General features: G+C 41.3%; 1 protein-coding gene across 7 annotated transcripts in view; it reads left to right on the top strand.

The window, feature by feature from the left end:
* Positions 1–24453, top strand: part of LOC118362786 (protein PALS1-like) — a 50757-nt gene that overhangs the window by 2937 nt on the left and 23367 nt on the right. For 3 of the 7 annotated variants that reach the window (XM_035743390.2, XM_035743394.2, XM_035743393.2), the window contains one exon: positions 21418–21539. The exons of 3 other annotated variants lie outside the window; for them this stretch is intronic. The gene's annotated coding sequence lies outside the window, so the exon portion shown is untranslated. Of the gene's footprint in view, positions 1–1627; positions 1761–21417; positions 21540–24453 lie in introns of those variants that run through there. One more of the 7 variants, XM_035743396.2, reaches the window with a different exon arrangement.

The raw sequence follows: 24453 nt of genomic DNA, 5'->3' as shown, positions 1-24453 counted from the left end.
GTGTTTGAATACTCACACTAACTATACTATTTGTGACATAAATTGAGTATATAGTTAGGATTTTGTACTACATTTGCCAAAATACCACGTATACAAGCAGTGGACACTATTTCCATGCTTTTAGGGCCCATAATGTGATTCATCAGAAAATGGGCGTGGCTTCACCACGTTTTCAGATTTGAAGAAAATGGCAGAAAATATGCAGCCGAAGTCCGACGAGCTTATGCAAATTCATTGTTTTAACTAATGACAAATGTTGAGCAGTGTAATGACTTCCGATGTGAAATGGCTAGCTAGCTAGTTGGGTGCGCGCTAATAGCGTTTCGAAAGTCACTCGCTCTGAGACTTGGAGTGGTTGTTCCCCTTGCTCTGCATGGGTAACACTGCTTCGAGGGTGGCTGTTGTCGTTGTGTTCCTGGTTCGAGCCCAGGTAGGAGCGAGGAGAGTGATGGAAGCGTTACTGTTACACTGGCAATACTTAAGTGCCTATAAGAACATCCAATAGTCAAAGGTATATGAAATACAAATGGTATAGAGAGTCCTATAATTCCTATAATAACGACAACTTAAAACTTCTTACCTGGGAATATTGAAGACTCCTGTTAAAAGGAACCACCAGATTTCATATTGTTCTCATGTTCTGCACAAGGAACGTGAGCTTTCTTACATGGCACATATTGCACTTTTACTTCTCCAACACTTTGGTTTTGCATTATTTAAACCAAATTGAACATGTTTCATTATTTGAGGCTAAATTGATTTTATTGATGTGTTATATGAAGTTAAAATAAGTGTTCATTCAGTGTTGTAATTATCATTATTACAAATACATTTAAAAAAATGGCCGATTTAATCGGTATCTGCTGTTTTTGGTCGATATCAGCCTTGAAAAATCATAATCGGTCGACCTCTAGTTGCAACTGCCAGAATGTTGCCCGTAGGATGGGTTTGATAGCTGATAAGTGTACTTCTGCAACATGTTATCAAAATGTTAGACTGTACATGCCATGATCTTATATGGACTAAAGGTTTTTGTATTACCCCATTTTATTTCTATCCCCACCATCACACTTCCCTTCTCTCTACCCCCTTCCTGGTACGAGGTGGTACGGTACATCACTCTCTTCCCCTTCCCTGAAATGTTCTATATTCCGTGTTGGAATGTGGAATGAGAGTTCTGGAGAAGATAACAATCCTGGTCTGTTTCTTCTCCACAATGACGGGCTGAGAGGATAGGATACACTGGCCCACAGCTGAGGTGTAATGGGGACTTAGCATTCTCTGATTACATGGTATCAGAAGAAAGTTAATAGGCCTAGTTGATTTCTCTCCTTTTAATATGAGCCAAGAAGTGAGTATAAAAGCACCATTTGGGAATGCAAATATATTTAGCGGAATGTTAGGCTCTGCCCAGTGTTGATATGGGGTCTTGGCTCAGGGCAGTGGGCTGGAGGAGGGGATGCTTAGACTTCCATTCTTTACTGTAGTCTCAGAAGGCTCATCTAAAGTGAGCCAGGAAGACGGACACCACCCTTTAGGAGACTCTGATTGGGTAATGGCATGCTTCAGCTGCTGTTGTGAGGTGCTGTACAGCAGTGTGTGCAGTCACTTAGTCACTGCTGTGCCACTCCCAGGACGATCTGCTTCATGCCCACAGTATAGCAGGGGTGTATTCATTACACCGATTTTGTTGAAAAAGGTTTACTCTAAATCGAAAACGATTTGCAATGGAAACGGGAGTTTCTGTTGGACAAATTCAGGTAGGTCCCTCCCCGTTTTGTTCTGTTTGTGCTGTTTGCTTCCGCTTGGTTATTAACCGGTAAACGGTTTCCTTTGCAAGACACAATGAATACACCCCAGGTTTGTCCTGTAGCCTAGGTGTAGAGTCGACACCTACTTCAGGTCAGGACCCTGTGTGGCTGTCCTCACCTCACACACCACCACGATGTCACCAAATCTGATGTAGCCTAGAGAAGAAGTGGTATGTTTGGCTAGAAGATGGTGGTCAAATTGTTATTTGTTTAGGTGTGACGAGTGTCTCCTTCCTCAAGTATGTTCTAAACTGTATGCAATACTAGCACTTATGTGAGCCGTACTGTCCTAAATGGTGATATGCAATTTAATGGTCAGAGGCTACCCACTATTTTAGCCTGTGTTTGCGTACTGGTTAATGAGAGGGTGTATGTTGTGTAAGGACTGAGTGTGTTTCACAGACCGCTGTGAGTGCCGGTGGACGAGATGACATCAGAGAGAGACACTCTATACTCATTGCTCTTGTTGACTCAGTCAGTTGGGGCCTGTAGATTTGTTCCTCCCACTCTCACTCTGCTTCGAACCAGAATGTAAAGTCACACCCACATCCTAGGGCAACCTTGGGCTGGCTCACTGCACCTGCTGCTATCTTCCCCCTAAAAACACAAAACACCTGCACAGTACGTACACACACCCTCGCACACACACACACTGCCCTTCCGCTCCTCCCTTACCCACAGGCAATGAACCTGTTCCAACTACCTCAACTGTCACATGCTAATCTATAAATCAGGTTTCCCCAACTGGCGGCCCGTGGGTGGTTTTATTTGGCCCCCAAGTTTTCTGAGAAAAACAAGTCTTAAAAAAAATACAAATAATCATTGTTGGATGTAAGACTGTAAAAACACCAGTTATTTTAATTTTGGAAATCTGTTCCCAAGTACTCCTTCCTACACATAATAGAGACATGATCATGTAGAAATGTAAACAAGGTTTGAAATTATCATGTTTTTGTCAAATTATTTTTGTTTGGGATTCTCGCAGTCAAATTGCGGTCTACAAAAGATTTGTAATCATGTTCCGGCCCCCGACCATCCGCACACGAGAAAATCGTACCACAGTTGAATATATTTGATGATCCCTGCTTTAAATGCTACTGCTTGCTCTGGGGTTAGGCCGGGTAGCTGTAAAGCACTTAGTGATGTATAAAGAGGTTTATAAAATACATTTCATTACATGTAATAAGCTGTTGAGGAAGGTAGCTTTTTCTGTAGTTTCCTGCAACCTACCAGGCCCATTATTATTATTTATACTGGAGTATGTAGCCTAACTGACTTGGTTGGTTGGTTTAGGTAGCCTAGTGTCTGAGGTTGAGAAGACCAGGAGGTGTAGGGCTGGGCGATATATTGAATTTGTGTGTGTTTGGCACGATATTCCAAATGGCTTGTATCACAAGAATCACTTTTTTTTCTTCAGTGTTTATGTCCGCTTGTTCTCGTGTTGTCTTTCTGTTCTTGTCTCCTTCACTCCTTCTGTGCTGTGCATTGCAGTACCACGTATGTTACCGCTAGTAACATTTTAGCCAAAGACTAGTCTGTGTTTTTATAAATGTACAATAAGCATGAAACACAGTTCTTCAAGGAATTGGCAACTTGTTCTCATTCTGAGAAATAAGGTAGGTCACTTGATTTCAACATCTGAACCAAGTGGACAGGCTAGCATGCTGTTCAAACAGTTGGAGACAGACAAGTGTGTGTTCATAACAATTCAACCGTTTCCCCTCTCTTATAAGCAAGCAAATAGATCCAAGTTGGCTAAACTTGAAATATAAAGATTAGTTGGCTACTCATGAGCACATGGGCTTGTGCTTGAGTGTTTATGAGACTGGTGTTAATTGTCTAATGTCAAGTTAGTCATTATTAGTGAATGTGCATTATGCATGGTTCTGATTACATTTGTAACAAGAGGATTTTAATTGACAGACTTAAAAGCCAGATCAGTGATTATTGCAAAAAAAGCATGTTAAACTATTTTGATAAAATAACTACTTCATAAGTGGGTCTTACGGTTGTGGAAGGCTTACACACTACATGACCAAAAGTATGTGGATACCTGCTCTTCTAACATCTCATTCCAAAATCATGGGCATTAATATGGAGTTGGTCCCCCCTTTGCTGCTATAAAAGCATCCACTCTTCTGGTAAGGCTTTCACTAGATGTTGGCACATTGTTGTGGGGACTTCCATTCATCCACAAGCATTAGTAAGGTTGTGCACTGATGGAATATTAGGCCTGGCTCTCAGTCGGTGTTCCAATTCATCCCCAAGGTGTTCGATGGGGTTGAGGTCGAGGCTCTGGTGCAGGACAGTCAAGTTCTTCCACACCAATCTCGACAAACCATTTCTGTATGGACTTCGCTTTGGGCATGGAGCATTGTCCTGCTGAAACAGAAAAGGGCCTTAGCCAAATGTTGCCACAAAGTTGTAGGCATAGAATTGTCTTGTTGTATGCTGTAGCGTTAAGATATCCCTTCACTGGAACTAAGGGACCTAGCCCGAACCATGGAAAACAGCCCCAGCTCATTATTCCTGCTCCACCAAACTTGACATTTTGTCACACAGTGCATTTCTCCTGGCATCCTCCAAACCCAGATATCACATTTGACCGGGGCAACTCCAGCAGGGCAGAAATTTGATTGAGGTGGCATCCTATGACGGTGCTACATTGAAAGTCACTGAGCTCTTCGGTAATGCCATTCTACTGCCAATGTTTGTCTATGAAGATTGCATCGCTGTGTGCTTGATTTTATACACCTGTCAGCGAGTGTGGCTTGAAATAGCCGAATCCACTAATTTGAAGTAATGTCCACATACTTTTGTGTATATATAGTAGGGATGCACGATATATTGGTGAACATATCGGAATCGGACGTTATTAGCTTAAAATGCCAACATACTGGCATTATTAACGCCAACGTTAATAATTATTAACGCCAACGTTAAAAACCAATGTCAAAGCTACCGTGCATACCTATATACAGTAGATGCATGACGTAATAACGCAACATAACATTTTGCGCTACACATGCAACACAGCATTCCTAACCTAGCCCACACAATGTCAGCTGTGTGGATCGAGCAGTCAAGCATTCATTTGTAAGAACATTTCAGCGAGAACTCAAAGGTGAAATCCATATGAAAGCCAAATGGAATTCATTGTCCTTGACAATAAACTGTTCTCTGTCGTTGGTGATGTTGGCTTTTGCTGACTAGTCAAGCGCCGGTACACACTACCAAGTGCGCTTTTTTTCAGATGTTGCAATACCGGAGTTACACAGTAATAGTGTCACTGCTATTAGCTTCACGACATGCATACTACGGAATGCCGTTTGGGTCTTTGTGTGTCAAAAAAGATACAGTAGCACTGTCAAAGCTGTACAAAAGTCTGCAAGCAAGCAAACCCCAGACACGAATGATATGTTTACAATACGTTGATAATAAAGCAAACATTTTTGACTGCAACTTCTGGGGTAGCTAGCTTTAGCTTGGTACCTAGCTAGCACCAATACAACCAGCCTGAAAACAATGGCCAGTAGAAACTGCAGTAATTTTCATTATTCTTAGCAATGATTTAGGAGTCCTTGTGAGTAAGTATTAGCTAGGTAGCCACTTGTTGTTCGCCTATTGAAATTGAACTTCAGTTCATGAAAATAAATAGCTAGCCAGCTTCTTAACCCTATTTCCCAAAGCTAACGTTATAAGCAGCCAGCTAGCTTCATCTGGCTAGAGAGGCTCGACCGGACCGGGTTAGGTGTTGTGAAGCTAGCACCAATCAGGATTAGGCACAATAGTGGACTTTGTGGTTAGCCTTCAAAATAAATGTATGTAATTGACAGTGATGCAAATGAATACAAATAGTAGAATTATGCCATACTTTGATTTTGAAGGCTAACTGCAAAGTCCACTCTTGTGGCTAATCCTTATTGTGGCTAGCTTCACATAGATGGATCAGACCATTAATCAAATAAGAACTATCTTATAAATTAGGGTTATTTAGATAACGCCTAGCTATATAGTTATAGGTCGACCGATTATGATTTTAACGCCGATACCGATTTATTGGAAAACCAAAAAAAGCTGATGCCTATTTTTTATATGTATATTTGTAATAATGAAAATGACAACAATACTGAATGAACACTTATTTCAGCTTAATATATAATACATCAATAATGAATAATAAATAAATAATGAAACATGTTCAATTTGGTTTAAATAATGCAAAAACAGTGTTGGAAAAGAAAGTAAAAGTGCAATATGTGCTAACGTTTAAGATCCTTGCTCAGAACATATGAAAGCTGGAGGTTCCTTTTAAACATGAGTCTTCAATATTCCCATGTAAGAAGTTTTTTAGGTTGTAAGTATAGGACTATTTCTCTCTCTACCATTTGTATTTCATTTACCTTTTGACTATTGGATGTTCTTATAGGTACCATAGTATTGCCAGCCTATTCTCGGGAGTTGATAGGCTTGAAGTCATAAACAGCGCAATGCTTGAAGCACAGCGAAGAGCTGCTGGCAAATGCAGGAAAGTGGTGTTTGAATGAATGCTTACGAGCCTGCTGCTGCCTACCACTGCTCTGTCAGACTGCTGTATCAAATCATAGACTTAATTATACTATAATAAACACACAGAAATACATTAATATGGTAAAATCTGGAAACTATCATTTCGAAAACAAAACGTTTATTCTTTCAGTGAAATATGGCATCGTTCCTTATTTTATCTAACTGGTGGCATCCATAAGTCTAAATATTGCTGTTACATTGCACGACCTTCAATGTTATGTCATAATTATGTACAATTCTGGTAAATTAGTGTTTGTTAGGAAGGAATGGTCTACATACAGTTCGCAACGAGCCAGGCAGCCCAAACTGCTGCATATACCCTGACTCTGCTTGCACAGAACGCAAGAGAAGTGACACAATTTCCCTTGTTAAAATAAATTAATGTTAGCCTGCAATATTAACTAAATATGCAGATTAAAAAAAATATATACTTGTGTATTGATTTTAAGTAAGGCATTGATGTTTATGGATAGGTACACATTGGTGCAACGACAGTGCTTTTTTGCGAATGTGCTTGCGGAGTTGGCTGTGATTCAATAACTTAACAGGCACCGCATCGATTATATGCAACGCAGGGCAAGCTAGATAGTTACACATGGATGATGATATTGCTAGTTTAACTAGTGATTATGTTAAGATTGATTGTTTTTTATAAGATTTTTATAAGTTTAATGCTAGCTAGCATCTTACCTCGGCTCCTTGCTGCACTCACATAACAGGTAGTCGGTCTCCTCTTGGAGTGCAATGTAATCGGTGTCCAAAAATGCCGATTACCGATTTATGAGAACTTGAAATCGGCCGACCTCTAATAGTTAGCTAGCTAACTATAGCTACTAAAAGAATGAAATGAAACGACTGAACAGATGAACAAAACGGCACAGCAAGTAAGTGAAAGAAATAGGTTTTGATTGTTTTACTGGTAATGGGGACATACAGTGGTGCAAAAAAGTATTTAGTCAGCTGCCAATTGTGCAAGTTCTCCCACTTAAAAAGATGAGAGGCCTGTAATTTTCATCATAGGTACACTTCAACTATGACAGACAAAATGAGGAAAGAAATTCCAGAAATTAACATTGTAGGATTTGTAATTAATTTATTTGCAAATTATGGTGGAAAATAAGTATTTGGTCACCTACAAACAAGCAAGATTTCTGTCTCTCACAGACCTGTAACTTCTTCTTTAAGAGGCTTCTCTGTCCTGCACTCATTACCTGTATTAATGGCACCTGTTTGAACTTGTTATCAATATAAAAGACACCGGTCCACAACCTCAAACAGTCACTCCAAACTCCACTATGGCCAAGACGAAAGAGCTGTCAAAGGACACCAGAAACAAAATTGTAGACCTGCACCAGGCTGGGAAGACTGAATCTGCTATAGGTAAGCAGCTTGGTTTGAAGGAATCAACTGTGGGAGCAATTATTAGGAAATGGAAGACATACAAGAACACTGATAATCTCCCTCGATCTGGGGCTCCACGCAAGATCTCACCCCGTGGGGTCAAAATGATCACAAGAACAGTGAGCAAAAATCCCAGAACCACACGGGTGAATGACCTGCAGAGAGCTGGGGCCAAAGTAACAAAGCCTACCATCAGTAACACACTACGCCGCCAGGGACTCAAATCCTGCAGTGCCAGACGTGTCCCCCTGCTTAAGCCAGTACATGTCCAGGCCCGTCTGAAGTTTGCTAGAGAACATTTGGATGATCCAGAAGAAGATTGGGAGAAAGTCATATGGTCAGATGAAACCAAAATATAACTTACCTACTGTGAAGCATTTGGGGTGGAAACATCATGCTTTGGGGCTGTTTTTCTGCAAAGGGACCAGGACGACTGATCTGTGTAAAGGAAAGAATGAATGGGGCCATGTATCGTGAGATCTTGAGTGAAAACCTTCCACCTAGAAGGGCATTGCTGATGAAACGTGGCAGCGTCTTTCAGCATGACAATGGTCCCAAACACACCGCCCGGGCAACGAAGGAGTGGCTTCGTAAGAAGCATTTCAAGGTCCTGGAGTGGCCTAGCCAGTCTCCAGATCTCAACCCCATAGAAAATCTTTGGAGGGAGTTGAAAGTCAGTGTTGCCCAGCAACAGCCCTAAAACATCCCTGCTCTAGAGGAGATCTGCATGGAGGAATGGGCCAAAATGCCAGCAACAGTGTGTGAAAACCTTGTGAAGACTTAGAGAAAACGTTTGACCTCTGTCATTGCCAACAAAGGGTATATAACAAAGTATTGAGAAACTTTTGTTATTGACCAAATACTTATTTTCCACCATAATTTGCAAATAAATTTATTAAAAATCCTACAATGTGATTTTCCCTCATTTTGTTTGTCATAGTTGAAGTACCTATGATGAAAATTACAGGCCTCATCTTTTTAAGCAGGAGAACTTACACAATTGGTGGCTGACTAAATACTTTTTTGCCCCACTGTATGTAAATGCCAACAAAACTTTTTGGTCTGTGTCTGTAACCTTTATTTAACTAGGCAAGTCAGTTAAGAACATATCCTTATTTACAATGACGGCCCATACGACGATCGGTCAATTGTGCGCCTCCCTATGGGGGTCCCAATCACGGCCTGATGTGAATACAGCCTGGGTTCAAACCAGGTCTGTTACGCCTCTTGCGCAGAGATGCATTGACTTAGACTGCTGTGTGTGTGAACTATTTAACTGTAATAGAATGCTTAAAAGGCTGCTAAAATGTTAAATATCTCTTATCGGTAATGTTTTTTTTGGCAAGGAAAATATTGGAAATCATTATCTGCCAATGTCATATCGGTGCATCACTAATATATAGCATGCAAAACATTATGAACACCTGCTCTTTCCATGTTATAGACTGACCAGGTGAATGCTTTGATCCCTTATTGATGTCACTTTTTATATCCACTTCAATTAGTTTCAATGAAGGGGAGGAGACAGGTTATAGAAGGATTTTTAAACCTTGAGACATGGATTGTATATGTGTGCTATTGAGGGTGAATGGGCAAGACAAAATATTTAAGTAACTTTAAACAGGGTAAGTAGGTGCAAGGCTCAACGGTTTGTGCGGTGTGTGGGTAAAATCACTGGGCAAACCAAGCCAGATAATTGCATTGTTTGCTCTATAACCTGTTAGTTAATATGCCTTGCAACCATGACGTCTAGGCCTATGGCTGAGACAACAAGACAGTGGCAGAATAAATTCAACCACAACTTTTGTTTCATCACAAAACCGGAGAGCAACCTCTGTCCACAAAGCATATTGCATGTAGCAAACAGTTACGTAACCTACAGCATGGTCAAGCCAGCTAATGTTTTTGGACTACTAAACATCTTTTGATTTAGAACCACGGAGAGTTACCTCAAGTTGTAAAGAAAACAGGAGCTGCTTTCACGATCAAAACACATATGCTTAGTCTAATACAGTGATAACTAAAAGATACCGAAAACAATTTAGTCAAACATTATCAAATCAAATGTATTTGTCACATACACATGGTTAGCAGATGTTAATGCGAGTGTAGCGAAATGCTTGTGCTTCTAGTTCCGACAATGCATTAATAACCAACAAGTAATCTAACTAACAATTCCAAAACTACTGTCTTATACACAGTGTAAGGGGATAAAGAATATGTACATAAAGATATATGAATGAGTGATGGTACAGAGCAGCATAGGCAAGATACAGTAGATGGTATCGAGTACAGTATATACATATGAGATGAGTATGTAAACAAAGTGGCATAGTTAAAGTGGCTAGTGATACATGAGGATGCAGTCGATGATATAGAGTACAGTATATACGTATGCATATGAGATGAATAATGTAGGGTATGTAACATTATATAAGGTAGCATTGTTTAAAGTGGCTAGTGATATATTTACATCATTTCCCATCAATTCCCATTATTAAAGTGGCTGGAGTTGAGTCAGTGTCAGTGTCAGTGTGTTGGCAGCAGCCACTCAATATTAGTGGTGGCTGTTTAACAGTCTGATGGCCTTGAGATAGAAGCTGTTTTTCAGTCTCTCGGTCCCAGCTTTGATGCACCTGTACTGACCTCGCCTTCTGGATGATAGCTGGGTGAACAGGCAGTGGCTCGGGTGGTTGTTGTCCTTGATGATCTTTATGGCCTTCCTGTAACATCGGGTGGTGTAGGTGTCCTGTAGAAATTTGAGTGCTTTTGGTGACAAGCCGAATTTCTTCAGCCTCCTGAGGTTGAAGAGGCGCTGCTGCGCCTTCTTCACGATGCTGTCTGTGTGAGTGGACCAATTCAGTTTGTCTGTGATGTGTATGCCGAGGAACTTAAAACTTACTACCCTCTCCACTACTGTTCCATCGATGTGGATAGGGGGGTGTTCCCTCTGCTGTTTCCTGAAGTCCACAATCATCTCCTTAGTTTTGTTGACGTTGAGTGTGAGGTTATTTTCCTGACACCACACTCCGAGGGCCCTCACCTCCTCCCTGTAGGCCGTCTCGTCGTTGTTGGTAATCAAGCCTACCACTGTTGTGTCGTCCGCAAACTTGATGATTGAGTTGGAGGCGTGCGTGGCCACGCAGTCGTGGGTGAACAGGGAGTACAGGAGAGGACTCAGAACGCACCCTTGTGGGGCCCCAGTGTTGAGGATCAGCGGGGTGGAGATGTTGTTGCCTACCCTCACCACCTAAAAATGATGTGGCTGTCCATGGTTCTGATTTGTGTGCATTCGTGCTAGTGGAAAAACATAGACTCACCATACTTGTAGAGGAACAAACGTCAATGCCATCCTCTTTCTTGCTGACTGTCATACAGTTCACACTTTTGTTTTTTTGTTCGTCTAGGCTTCCTGGCTAAAATCCTTGCTCGCCAGCTTAACTTTCTTTCATGGGCAACGTTATCTAGTTAACACTAGCCTGCTATATCTTGAACTTTCATCCAGGCCATGGGCACAGTGTATGAATTTATGGTTGGATCAGAATAGCCATTATATTCATTGGCCAGTATGGAGAATTAAGTAAAAGCACAAGTCCAAATCCCTATTTCCATCCATGGCTCATTTAGGAAAGGGGCAATTTTAGCTAGCTCGCCACCGGAGGACAACAATACAGCGAGATGCAACAATTCTGACACTACTTTGTTGCGCCAGGACCATTCACAGTTGAGCTCACTCAGTTTAGCTCAACGCTGGCTTTTATTTTATAATTTTTTTCTCTTTTTTATTATTTTATCAAGAGAGGCCAACTGCTCACTGGCATCCATTGTGTTCAATGCTATGGGTGGCAGCAATGTCATACTTTTTGACCAGACAGCATCAGATGGGGTACAAACAGAGGCACTGTTTCACTTGTTTTGATTCTTTCTCCAGTTAGATACATTCAGCCTCTTGCCAATAGAAGAACATTTTTATTTGAATGTATTATTTTTTGTTACATATTTGGGGTGAAGCCTGGCTACCTTTGGCATCCATGAATCCCGGCATCCCTGTGGAACGCTTTCGACACCTGGTGGAGTGCATGCCTTAACCAATTGAGGCTGTTCTGAGGGGAAAAATGGGGGGCAACTCAATATTATAAAGGTGTTTTCATGTTTTGTACACTGTGTATATTGTGTATCGCCAATAAATATGATTATTAGGCTATATCGCCTAGCCATACCAGGAGGGTGACTATACCAGGTTGCTTGGCTAAGCACCACAAGCAACAGATGGTCCACATCAAGGGCACAGTGTGTTTTAACCTGCCTCGTGGGCATGACTCCTCTACGGGGAGGGGATGATCCTGCCAAATGAGATTAGCTCAAGATCTTAATGCAGTGTGTGATGCCATCTGTGTGTGAATGGATAGAATCTGTGTAGATTATGACACATTTTTTGGGTGTTGGTGAGAAGATGACCGGACTAGATTTCAATTCATTCAGACCTTACTTTCAATCAGTCCCACACTATCCCTTAAACAAATGCATACTCACCACCCCAGATTACAAGCATGCTACAGCTGTTATTTGGAAAGGGAGGAAGCCAGTCCTTATTGAAAGTTAGTAAGGTTTTAGACAACCAGTTGTAATTCTATAGTAAAGGAAACTAAACTCACAGGGTTTTTTGAATGGCCATTGTTTACACAAATGCACACACAAAAAGGTTTGAAATGTAAATTGACACTTTCAATGTATGGGAAGCCATCAGCCTTTCTCTACATAGTGTTATCTGTTCTGCTCCTGTAGTACAAAAAGGGGAGAATAGAATACTCAAGGCCATAAAAATAAATGTTCTGCTACGAGAGGATTGTGTGCATTTATCCTCACGCTCCAACTCATCTAGTGAGTGCTACTGTAACAGTTACTTATGTAGCCTAAACCTACGTCACTCACTGAAACTACATTATTCATTCAAAGCGTCTGCTCTGCTCCTGCGTGAGTGTTTCCAAGGACAAATGGGCTGCTTCACTTCCACATCACCCAGAGAGATTATGTTGTTACTTTTTCTGCACTAAAAAACATCTGCATATTTTCAGTAGTGCGGTTTGACAGTTATCCAGTCCATCCGGAAATAATTTGTTACAGCCTTGTACTAAAATTGATGAGAATTTATTGCACACAATAACCCATAATGACAAAGCGAAAACAGGTTTTGTGAAATTTTTGCAATTTAATACAAATTTTAAAATAAACTTATTTGCATAAGTATTCAGACCCTTTGCAATGAGACTCGAAATTGAGCTTGTGCATCCTGTTTCTATTGTTCATCCTTGTGATGTTTCTACATCTTGATTGGAGTCCACCTCTAGTAAATTCAAATGATGATGATTTGGAAATGCACACACCTGTCTATGTAAGGTCCCACAGTTGACAGTGCATTTCAGAGCAAAACCAAGCCATGAGTTTGAAAGAATTGTCTGTAGAGCTCTGAGACAGGATTGTGTTGGGGCACAGATCTGGGGGGGGGGTTCCAAAAAATGTCTGCTGCCCCAACGGTCCCCAAGAACAGTGGCCTCCATTTTTAAATGGAAGAAATTCGACTCTTCCTAGAGCTGGCCAAACTGAGCAATCAGGGGAGAAGGGTCTTGGTCAGGGAGGTGACCAAGAACCCGATGGTCAGTCTGACAGAGCTCCAGAGTTCCTCTGTGGAGATGTGACAACCATCTCTGCAGTTACAACCCTCTCTGCAGCACTCAACCAATCAGGCCTTTATGGTTGAGTGGCCAGACAGATGGCACTCCTCAGTAAAAGGCACATGACAGCCTGTGTGGAGTTTGCCAAAAGGCGCCTAAAGGACTCTGACCAAGAGAAACAAGATTCTTGGCCCTGAATGCCTTGCATCACGTTTGGAGGAAACCAGGCACCGTTTATCACCTGGCCAATACCATCCCTACGGGGAAGCATGGTGGTGGCAGCATCATGCTGTAGGGGTGTTTTTCAGCTGCAGGGACTGGGAGACTAGTCAGGATTGAGGGAAAGATAAATGGTGAAAAGTACAGAGAAATCCTCGATGAAAACCTGCTCCAGAGTACTCAGACTGGGGTGAAGCTTCACCTTCCAACAGGACAACAACCCTAAGCACACAGCCAAGACAATGCAGGAGTGGCTTCAAGTCCCTGAATGTCCTTGAGTGGCCCAGCCAGAGCCCGGGCTTGAACCTGATCAAACATCTCTGAAAATAGCTGTGCAGCGACACTCACCATCCAACCTCAGAGGATCTCCATTTGGAGAATGGGAGAAGCTCCCCAAATACAGGTGTGTCAAGCTTGTGGCGTCATTAGGGTTGCACATTTTGGGGAATATTCAAAGGTGGAAACTTTCCGTGAGAATTAACGGGAATATATGCAAATTAATATTAATACCATTTAAATGTAGATCTTTTTTGCATTTGTATATTTACCATATCATATGGAGACAGAAACATAAACCTTTTACCTTGTCATAAATATACATAATTGCAAATGATTAAATCCTTCCAATAGAAATTTTAAAAACTGTTTAGTTATGAATTTAACTTTAATTAAATGAGTTGACTCTTCACATGGGTTGATTTCACTGAACAACAAAAGGGAATATTGATCCCCAACAATCCATTGCATCTCCCTAAAACGTTTTCATCATACATCTGTAAAAGGATTGTCTAGAAACTGAAGCTTTGGTTGACTTCCATGTATTCTCCCTGGATCTGCTCAATATCCACCTCTTGAACATCGGACTCGGAGGCCTCATCTTCACTGTCACTTTCCAACCTTGTTGAGGATGGCTCGTTGTCAGACTCAAAAAGCCTCAAATTTGCCCGGGTGGCCACCATTTTTTTCAACCCTTGTATTGGTCAGCCTGTTGCGTACTTTGGTGTGTGTGTGTTCCCAAACAAGGACCAGTTGCACTCTGAGGCAGCTGATGTTGGTGGGATTTGGAGGAGGATGGAGGCAACAGGGGAAAGAACATCAGATCCACAAAGTCCCTTCCACCAGGTGGCTGATGAGATATGTGGGCACGACTGCCATATTGCATCTCCATCCCAAAGCCCTTGCTTGGAAGTGTACTTTGCCAGACTGCCTAGAACCTTGCCTTCATCCAGGCCAAGGTGGCGAGACACGGTAGTGATGACACCCTAGGCCTTGCTGCCCTCTGCACCAGACAGGATGCTCTTGCCAGCATATTTGGGGTCCAAAAAGTACGCTGCGGCGTGTATGGGATTCAGGCAGAAGTCTTAACGGTTTTTGATTGTATTTCAGAACTGCAGTTTCCTCTGCTTGGAGCAACAGTGAAGTGGGCAGGGCAGTACAGGTTTATTATCTTACATCTGCAAGCAGAGTCTGAACATCAGACAGGATGGCATCAATCCGTGCAATGGCTACCGCTGTAGGTTTCAGGATTTTCTGGCTGCTTACCACTCTGTCCAAATCGGCAGACTGTGATATGGCAATTTCTTCGAGAGACTCCTTCCCCTCCAGGAGACTGTCAAACATGATGACAACACCACCCCAACGGGTGTTGCTGGGCAGCTTCAATGTGGTGCTCTTATTCTTCTCACTTTGCTTGGCGAGGTAGATTGCTGCTATAACTTGATGGCCCTTCACATGCCTAACCATTTCCTTGCCTCTCTTGTAGAGTGTACCCATTGTTTTCAATGCCATGATGTCCTTGATGAGTAGATTCAATGCATGAGCAGCACAGCCAATTGGTGTGATGTGAGAGTAGGACTCCTCCACTTTAGACCAAGCAGTCTTCATATTCGCAGCATTGTCTGTCAGCAGTACAAATACCTTCATTGGTCCAAGGTCATTGATGACTGCCTTCAGCTCATCTGCAATGTAGAGACCGGTGTGTCTTGTCCCTTGTGTCTGTGCGCTTGTAGAATACTGGTTGAGGGGTGGAGATAATGTAGTTAATTATTCCTTGACCACGAACATTCGACCGCCCATCATTGATTGCAATAGTCTGCTTTCTCTATAATTTGCTTGACCTTCACTTGAATGCTGTTGAACACTGCATTCAGCAAATTAGTAGATACAGCATTTCTGGTTGGAGGGCTTTATGCTGGGCGAAGAACATTCAGAAATCTCTTCCAATACACATTATCCGTGAGCATCAGAGGTGAACCAGTTGCATAACACCTTAGCTACGTACCTCCATTGACTCAAAAAAACTTCTGATTCCAGGAGGACTGTGAGCTGTTGCTATCGATAAGGTGTTTAATTCATCATTTTCACCTCTAATAGAAGTAGAGGGACTTTTGTCGGAGGTCGCTTGTTGTCAGCGCTGAGGGAATTTATGCACTTGGCCAGATGATTCTACATCTTTGTTGCATTCTTCACATATTCTTCACATATTTGGGGTTGGTCCAGTAACCGAAAGGTTGCTTGATTGAATCCCCGAGCTGACGAGGTAAATAAAAATGCGGTGTTCCTGCCCCTGAACAAGGTAGTTAATCTACTGTTCCTAGGCCGTCAGTGTAAATAAGTATTTGTTCTTAACTGACTTGCCTAGTTAAATAAATAAAATAAGATTTGGCACAGTATTTACAAATGTACACAGCTTTTCCTTCTACATTAGCTCCAGTGAAATGTTTCCACACATCAGATCGTTCCCGTGGCATTTTCCTGTAAAGATTGAAAAAAATAGTAAAATAACGACAGATACAATTCCATGTACAGATAAATGGTTAATCTGTCTAGGAAAGGCGTTCTGCTAGCGGAACCCCACCACAACATTCCGCTGAAAAGGCAGCATACGAAATTCAAAAATATTTTTTAGAAATATGTAACTTTAACACATTAACAAGTCCAATACAGCAAATGAAAGATAAACGTCTTGTTAATCTACCCATGGTTTCCGGTTAAAAAATGATTTACAGCGAAAGCACAACATATGATTATGTTAGGTCAGAGCCAAATCACAAAAACACACAGCCATTTTTCCAGCCAAAGATAGGAGTCACAAAAAGCAGAAATATAGATAAAATGAATCACTAACCTTTGATCTTCATCAGATGACACTCATGTCATGTTACAAAATATGTGTATGCTTTGTTCGATAATGTGCATATTTATATAAAAAAATCTCAGTTTACATTGGCGCGTTATGTGCAGTAATGTTTTGATTCCAAAACATCTGGTGATTTTGCAGATATACTCATAAATAACATTGATAAAAGATGCAAGTGTTATTCACAGAATTAAAGAGACTTATCCTCTATGCAACCACTGTGTCAGATTTCCCAAAAACTTTACGGAAAAAGCATAATCTGAGAACGGCGCTCAGTACCCAATTCAGCCAAAGAAATAGCCGCCATTTTTGCGTCAACATTAGTTAGTAAAAACACAAAATGTTCACTTACCTTTGATCTTCTTCAGAAGGCACTCCCAGGAATCCCAGTTCGACAATAAATGACTGATTTGTTCCATAAAGACCATCATTTAGCCACTTGTTGTTAGCGTGTTCAGCCCAGTAATCAATCTTCATGAGGAGCAAGCACTTCCTCCAGACAGAAACTTAAGAAGTTCCGTTACAGGTCGTAGAAACAAGTCAAATGATGTTTGCAATCAATCTTTAGGATGTGTTTAACTTAAATCATCAATATGGTTCCAACTGGAGAATTTCATTGTCTGAAGAAAAGCACTGGAATGAGAGCATACTCTGTCGGGAGCGCGCGTCATGAGACCGAGGCTCTCTGCCAGACCACTCACGAAAAGTGCTCCTATGAGCCCCTCCTTTTATAGTAGAATCCTAAAACTAGGATTTAAAGGCGGTGACATCTAGTGGAAGCCATAGGAAGTGCTAGCACATCCATAACTATCAGGGATTTGAAAATCGATTTCTCACTTCCTGTTTGGATTTCTTCCCAGAATTTTGTCTGCCGTATGAGTTCTGTTATACTCACAGACATCATTCAAACAGTGTGTTTTCTATCCAATACTAATAATAATATGCATATATCTGGGACAGAGTAGGAGGCAGTTCAGTTTGGGCACGCTATTCATCCAAAAGTTAAAATACTGCCCCCTGTCCCAAAAAAGTTAAGCAGTGAGATTAAACAACTCCTTCGTAAGATAAATGTTTTAAAATTAAACATGTATGGAAACAGGTGAATTAACACTCCTCAGTTAGCAGGCACAAGCAAGCTAAAACCCACATGGTAGCAAAAACTAACTTGCAGAAATGATTGACAAGTTAATGTTTTAAACACACTTTGCTGTAGGCTTCTATAGGCTTCTATTTACAAGTTACAAGTTATGGCAGTATTGTAATCAAAACTTACCAGAAAGCATGTAATCCTTGGCTCAGACAGTGTAGTAGTGTGGGCTCAATAGCATCTCATTAGTACATTTCTTTGCAAAAATGTCAACCTGTTTTTGCTTTGTCATTATGCGGTATTGTGTGTAGATTGTTGGGGAGGGGGGGGGGGTCAATTGAATACATTTTAGAATAAGGCTATAACTTAACCACTTGCTCCTACCCGACACGCAGGCGTCCCATCTAGACATCTGGAAATGCAAATGCACTACGCTAAATGCTAATAGCACTCGTTAAAACTCAAACGTTCATTAAAATACACATGCAGGGTACTGAATTAAAGCTACACTCGTTGTGAATCCAGGCAACAAGTCAGATTTTTTAAATGCTTTTCGGCGAAAGCATGAGAAGCTATTATCTGATAGCATGTAACACACCAAAAGACCCGCAGGGGACGTAAACAAAATAATTAGCATAGTCGGCGCTACACAAAACGCACAAATAAAATATAAAACATTCATTACCTTTGACCATCTTCTTTGTTGGCACTCCTAGATGTCCCATAAACATCACTATTGGGTCTTTTTTATCGATGAAATCGGTCCATATATAGCCTAGATATCGGTCTATGAAGACTGTGATCAATGAAAAAAATAGCGTTTTATAACGTAACGTCATCACGAGGCCATCACGAGGCGATGTATAGCTGTACGTCTGGAAATAATGTCCGGGTAAATCTCAACCAAAATATCCGGTCGGAGACCGGAAGAAAGGCGCTACCTTGTGCACGTTTGACCAAGAAACAAATCGTAGGCAAATGACAAGACTGTTGACATCGTGTGGAAGCTGTAGGTATTGCATGGTCAAAGGTAATTTAATGTGGTTCACATTCAACAATGGGTTCAAGTGGCGTATGGATATTTTCGCATTTTCAGTGATCAGATTTTCCTGCGCTTTTCGATGAAACGTTCTGTTATAGTCACAGCCGTGATTTAACCAGTTTTATAAACGTCTGAGTGTTTTCTATCCACACATACTAATCATATGCATATACTATATTCCTGGCATGAGTAGCAGGGCGCTGAAATGTTGTGCGATTTTTAACAGAATGTTCGAAAAAGTAGGGGGTAGGAGTAACAGGTTAACAGTGGAAAAAGTGAAGGGGTTTGAATATTTTCCGAATGCACTGTCTGAGTCATGAATTTATGAACTGACAATTGTTTATTTTTCTGTATCTTTTGGAAAATTTTGCGTGATTTCAATGAATTGGGTGCATGTATGTATCTGATAGGCCATACATTAAACCCACAACCATGGGATGGCTAGTGCCACCCTCTTACCAACATTTGACTGCATCCAGTCTTTTATGGGTGTTTGTTTACCATACTTTGTGCAGATGAGTGTGGGCTATCTAGTAGAAATTGTTACATTGAACTTAAATTGTGTATGATTGTTGTGTACACTCCTGCTCCTCCTATATCAAACAGGACAGGCGCCCTTTATCTAACCCTCTCCTTCACTCTTCAAATGTAATAAGGTTTGACGTTTACGCTGTGATCACACACCCTAACGATAGGTCCCTTGTGTTTTGCTCAGGAATGGTGTTCCTAGGCTGTTTTGCATTTTTACAATTTGCATCATGGTTATTTTCTACTGTCACAAGGACGATTTGACCTCTGAGACAGCACAGGCCCCAGCGCGGGTGTGTGTACGCTCGTGTGCCTGTGTTTGTTCTTCCCAACTCTGATTTCAGCAGTTGAGTGACATCTCAGAAGTGGGTCATATTTTCTCCCTCGGGCAACTTCCTACATACTGTTGAAGTCGGTAGTTTACATACACTTAGGTTGGAGTCATTAACTCGTTTTTCAACCACTCTACAAATTTGTGCAATTTCCGCCTGAAGACATACCCAAATGGGGTGGGGCGGCAGACACACGCATCTCACATTTCATGACATTAAATGTTTATATATTGCTTCTAAAATAAATACAAAATCACATTTTATATTATTAATTTCAAACAAGGGCATTAGCATGATAAGAACTTACCAGTCCAAAACTATGTCCTCTCCTGTTAAAAAATATTCCTCCACAATCGCTAAATGAAGCGTCCTACAACAATCTCTGTCTCACCTTCCCAATCAATTTATTCTAAAGTTGTGTGTACATCTGTATATCTAGATTTAGCTTTCCCTGACTTAGTCGCCATAATGATTGATATATAAACAGCTGAATCTGCGCATTCACCAAACAATAATATGCGTAGCTTCTTCCGGTATGAAAATTCAATAGCGCATGACTCTCTTTACGCTGGCGATGACTACATGGGTTGGTCTTGCAACACATAAACATGACGTATTGCCGTTTAGCTCAGCTCATTGGCTATCTACACAGCTAGATTTCAAGACGATCAGTGGTCATTGGGTTAAAAGACAGTCAATCAACGAAACAGCGGGCAAATCATCGGTGCACAATACAGTCATTACTTGTTGTCTTCAAATCGATTTCTTTCAGTCAATACGTCCAGCGAAATGGCCCCAGGTTTGATTGTGTTACAAACAAACCAGTTGATTGCAGTGAAACCAAACATGACTGGAAAAGTCACGTTCTGTGTGGGTGATTTACCTGGAATGAGTCGTCAAATGGAATGAGACGGAATTCACTACACAAGCGGTTCACAAAATGTTTTGTGTTAGGCTATAAAAACGTATTTAATCAAAAAAAAGATCATTAGCATTGGAATTGCAAACAGACGAAGATCGTCAAAGGTAAACCATTTATTTTAATGAAGTTTGATTATGTTACCCATGTGCTGGTTAAAAAATAAAAACAATTATGGGGCTCTATGCTCAGATAATTGCATCGCATTCTTTCGCAGTAAATCCTTTTTTAAATCTGACAACGCAGTTGGATTAGCAAAATTCTAGGCTTTCGATACATGTGAGACATTTGTATTTTCATGAATGTTTAATATGACTATTTATGTAGCGAGCACTGTATGTTGTGGAATTTCAGCCCGCTATCGGGTTCCGTGCGCAGAGAGGTTAACAAACTATAAATGTCAGGAATTGTGAAAAACTGAGTTTAAATGTATTTGGTTAAGGTGTATGTACACTTCCGACTTCAAAAGTATATCTTCATAAGTAGATTCCCCATCAGAGCGCAGAGCGCCAAAAGCTAACACGACAATGTAAGCTTCTACAATAATAAAAAAAAATACCTTCACAGTTCCAGCACATAATACCTTGAGGAATCGAAACACACCAGTGCTCCCAACCCCCCCTGCCACCTCCCTTCCCTGGTCCTCTCCGTTCCCCCTGACTGCGCTAGCTGACTGAGTGCCTGCCTGTTGATCCTAGGAGGGGGATAGCCACTGATCCACAGCCTGGGAGAAGACCCACTACCTGGAGGTTATATACAGAGAGGAGAGCCCTCAGCTGATCTACTACTATAGAGCACCAACTAATCAACCAACATTTGGGTAAGGACATAGGGTCCTATGTTTCTCCTCTTCCTTATTTGACAGTCCACCCTCTTCTTGAGTGTGTGTTTGTCTTTTGTGTTCTGCCTCATTTTTCAGGGCTGTGGAGTGGGGACCTCCCGCCCGCTGACAAAGCTGTTGTCATGGAGACGTGTCTGGGACTTTTGCAGCACAGTAATCTCCACACAACAGAGAAGCCAATGCACAGAGGGGGCACCCAGACAAAAAAGGGGGGAGTAAAGAAAGAGTGGGGGGGGTGAGACAAGGAGGAGCCTGGAGGTTAGGATGACAGAGCAGATTTAATTGTGTCCAACCAGCCAACACACAGGAGTACTACAGGCTGCTTTGTGGTTAGTTTGGGTGTTCTTTGTGGACTTGGTGTTACTAATGGGGACCTTCAGTGCTTGTTGTACATATTGTTCATCGTTTTCTCGTCAGCATGTCTATTTTGTTCTTAAAACAGTAGACTAAGTGTCTGTGACGCACAGCCCGTCAGTGCATGGCCTGAGGTTTGTCTGTGTTCAGCTTGGAGTTGGACTAACTACGTAGATGGGAATGTGACTGGCATGTGGAGAAGGGGGGCAGATCCACGGATGGAGGGACAAAGGTTATCTATTCTCCTAGCATCCGGAGTCATGTGACCAGCGCTGGGCCTGTGGGAATGAGGGGTGGGAGGAGGAGAGAGACACTTGATTTGGCTGGTGTTGGTGTATAACCCTGCAGGAGGACAACCAACTTTTTCCACTGGGTCACTGGTGCTACCAACCTTTTCAGTTGATGGCACCTGCACATGATTTGGTCGCAGCAATTAAAAATGAATAAATAATGATAAATGATAATGGCGTGTGTCCTATAATGTGCCTGCATTTCATACAGAACCAGGCTAATAATGAATGTAAGCATTTTAGCCAGGTAGTCTAGGACAACAAAAACTAAAAGCGTGTACTGTATGACAGTGATAGACCATTTCGGCAAAATGAAAGAGAGGAGGATGGCATTGGCGTCCATCTTTTAAATTAGCTTTCCCTTGTGTCCTTACCTTTATTTGGATAGATTTATCGTAACAGATAAGACTTAAAATTAAGTGCAAAATCTATTGCAGATTTCAAAGTGCTGTGTGTTCTTTTCTGACAAATCATCAAGAGCGGGTATTCCCAATGCCGTCGGAGGTACGCCAAATAAAAATGTGATTCACATTTTAAAAACAAAACTATAAAAAAATCTTCGCATTTTCAAACAGTACATTTAGATTTTCCAACTAGGCTAGGCTAGTTTTTTTTCTCTCTTGCCTTAGTAGCCTAGTTTCACTGCCAAAAATAAAATGAAACCATCTAGTGTTCAGCGAAATAACAATACAATGTCAAATATAGGTAGCCTAGTCAAGTAATTAACATCCAATCACGTTAACTGTTACTCTCTCGCGGGCAACCGCGAGAAAATGCACAGGCATTTTAAACAAAACACGACAATTTGAAAAATAAGCCACAGGAGTTTTTTGAGCGAGAATAAAGCTAACTTTCGAGTAGTAAGACGTATAAAAGCAACATAGCATTTAATAAGAAGGGGCTAGAAGCGTCTTATATGGTGAGATACCGAGTGGCTCGGACAGGCAAGCCCCATACTGTTGTGGAGGACTTAATTCTTCCTGCTGCCGCGGATATGGCTGGGGCAATGTTGGGGCAAAAGGCCCAAAAACTATACAGACAATGGCTTCATCAAACACCACTGTTTCAGTGACATGGCAGGAAATGTTTTGTAACACTTACTGCTATGCATACAAGCCAGTGAATTATATGTGTTACAGCTGGATGAGTCAACAGACGTGGCAGGCCTGGCACAGCTCCTGGTATATGTCTGTTAACGTTCATGGGGGTCAATTTAAGGAAGACATCGTCTTCTGGAAACCAGGACAACATGAGAGGATATTTTTAAAGTACTGGACAACTTTGACATCAAATGGACTTTGGTGGTCAAGATGTGTTATCTGTACTGCTGGCGCAAAAGCTAGCAGTACAGCCATGATATTGAGAAATACAGTGGTTCCTCCTTTAAAAGTTGCGAGCTTATGCCGAGGGACTTGGAGGTAATTTGTGGTTTAGTACGGTACCCTGCGTCACCACTTCATTGCTCCAGACCAGCGCAGGGGGGAGTTAGAGCACTGATTATTAGAGGTCGACCGATTTAACTTCTTGACGGGATCATTTTCATCAACATCCGCTGAATTGCAGAGCGCCAAATTCAAATTAAATTACAAAAAATATTTAATTTTCATGAAATAACAAGTGCAATATAGCAAAACACAGCTAAGTTTGTTGTTAATCCACCTGGTGTGTCAGATTTCAATAAAGCTTTTCGGCGAATGCTATCCAAGCATTTATGTAAGCACATCTCTCTCAGTAGACAAAATATTACAAACAGCTAGCAGCCAAGTAGATGGTCATGAAAGTCAGAAAAGCAATAAATTAAATCGCTTACCTTTGATCTTCGGATGTTTGCACTCACGAGACTCCCAGTTATACAATAAATGTTCCTTTTGTTCCACAAAGATTATTTTTATATCCAAAATACCTCCATTTGTTTGGAGCTTTATGTTCATAAATTCACAGGCTCGAGCGGTCACGACATCGCAGACGAAAATTCCAAATAGTATCCGTAAAGTGCGTAGAAAGATGTCAAATGTTTTTTATAATCAATCCTCAGGTTGTTTTTACAATATATAATCGATAATATGTCAATCGGAATGTAGCTTCTTCCATAGGGGAGAGAGAGAAAATGGCTGTTGCGCATGAAAAACTCTGCTGGCACCCAGCCACCCACTGACGCAATGGATTCTTTCTCGCTCATTTTTCAAAATAAAAGCCTGAAACTATGTCTAAAGACTGTTCACAGCTTGAGGAAGCCATATGAAAAGGAA

This window comes from Oncorhynchus keta, chromosome 29 (assembly GCF_023373465.1).
Source record: "Oncorhynchus keta strain PuntledgeMale-10-30-2019 chromosome 29, Oket_V2, whole genome shotgun sequence".
Classification (NCBI taxonomy): domain Eukaryota; kingdom Metazoa; phylum Chordata; class Actinopteri; order Salmoniformes; family Salmonidae; genus Oncorhynchus; species Oncorhynchus keta.
The sequence above is the reverse complement of the archived record's forward strand: the minus strand, read 5'-3'. Positions and strand labels throughout refer to the sequence as shown.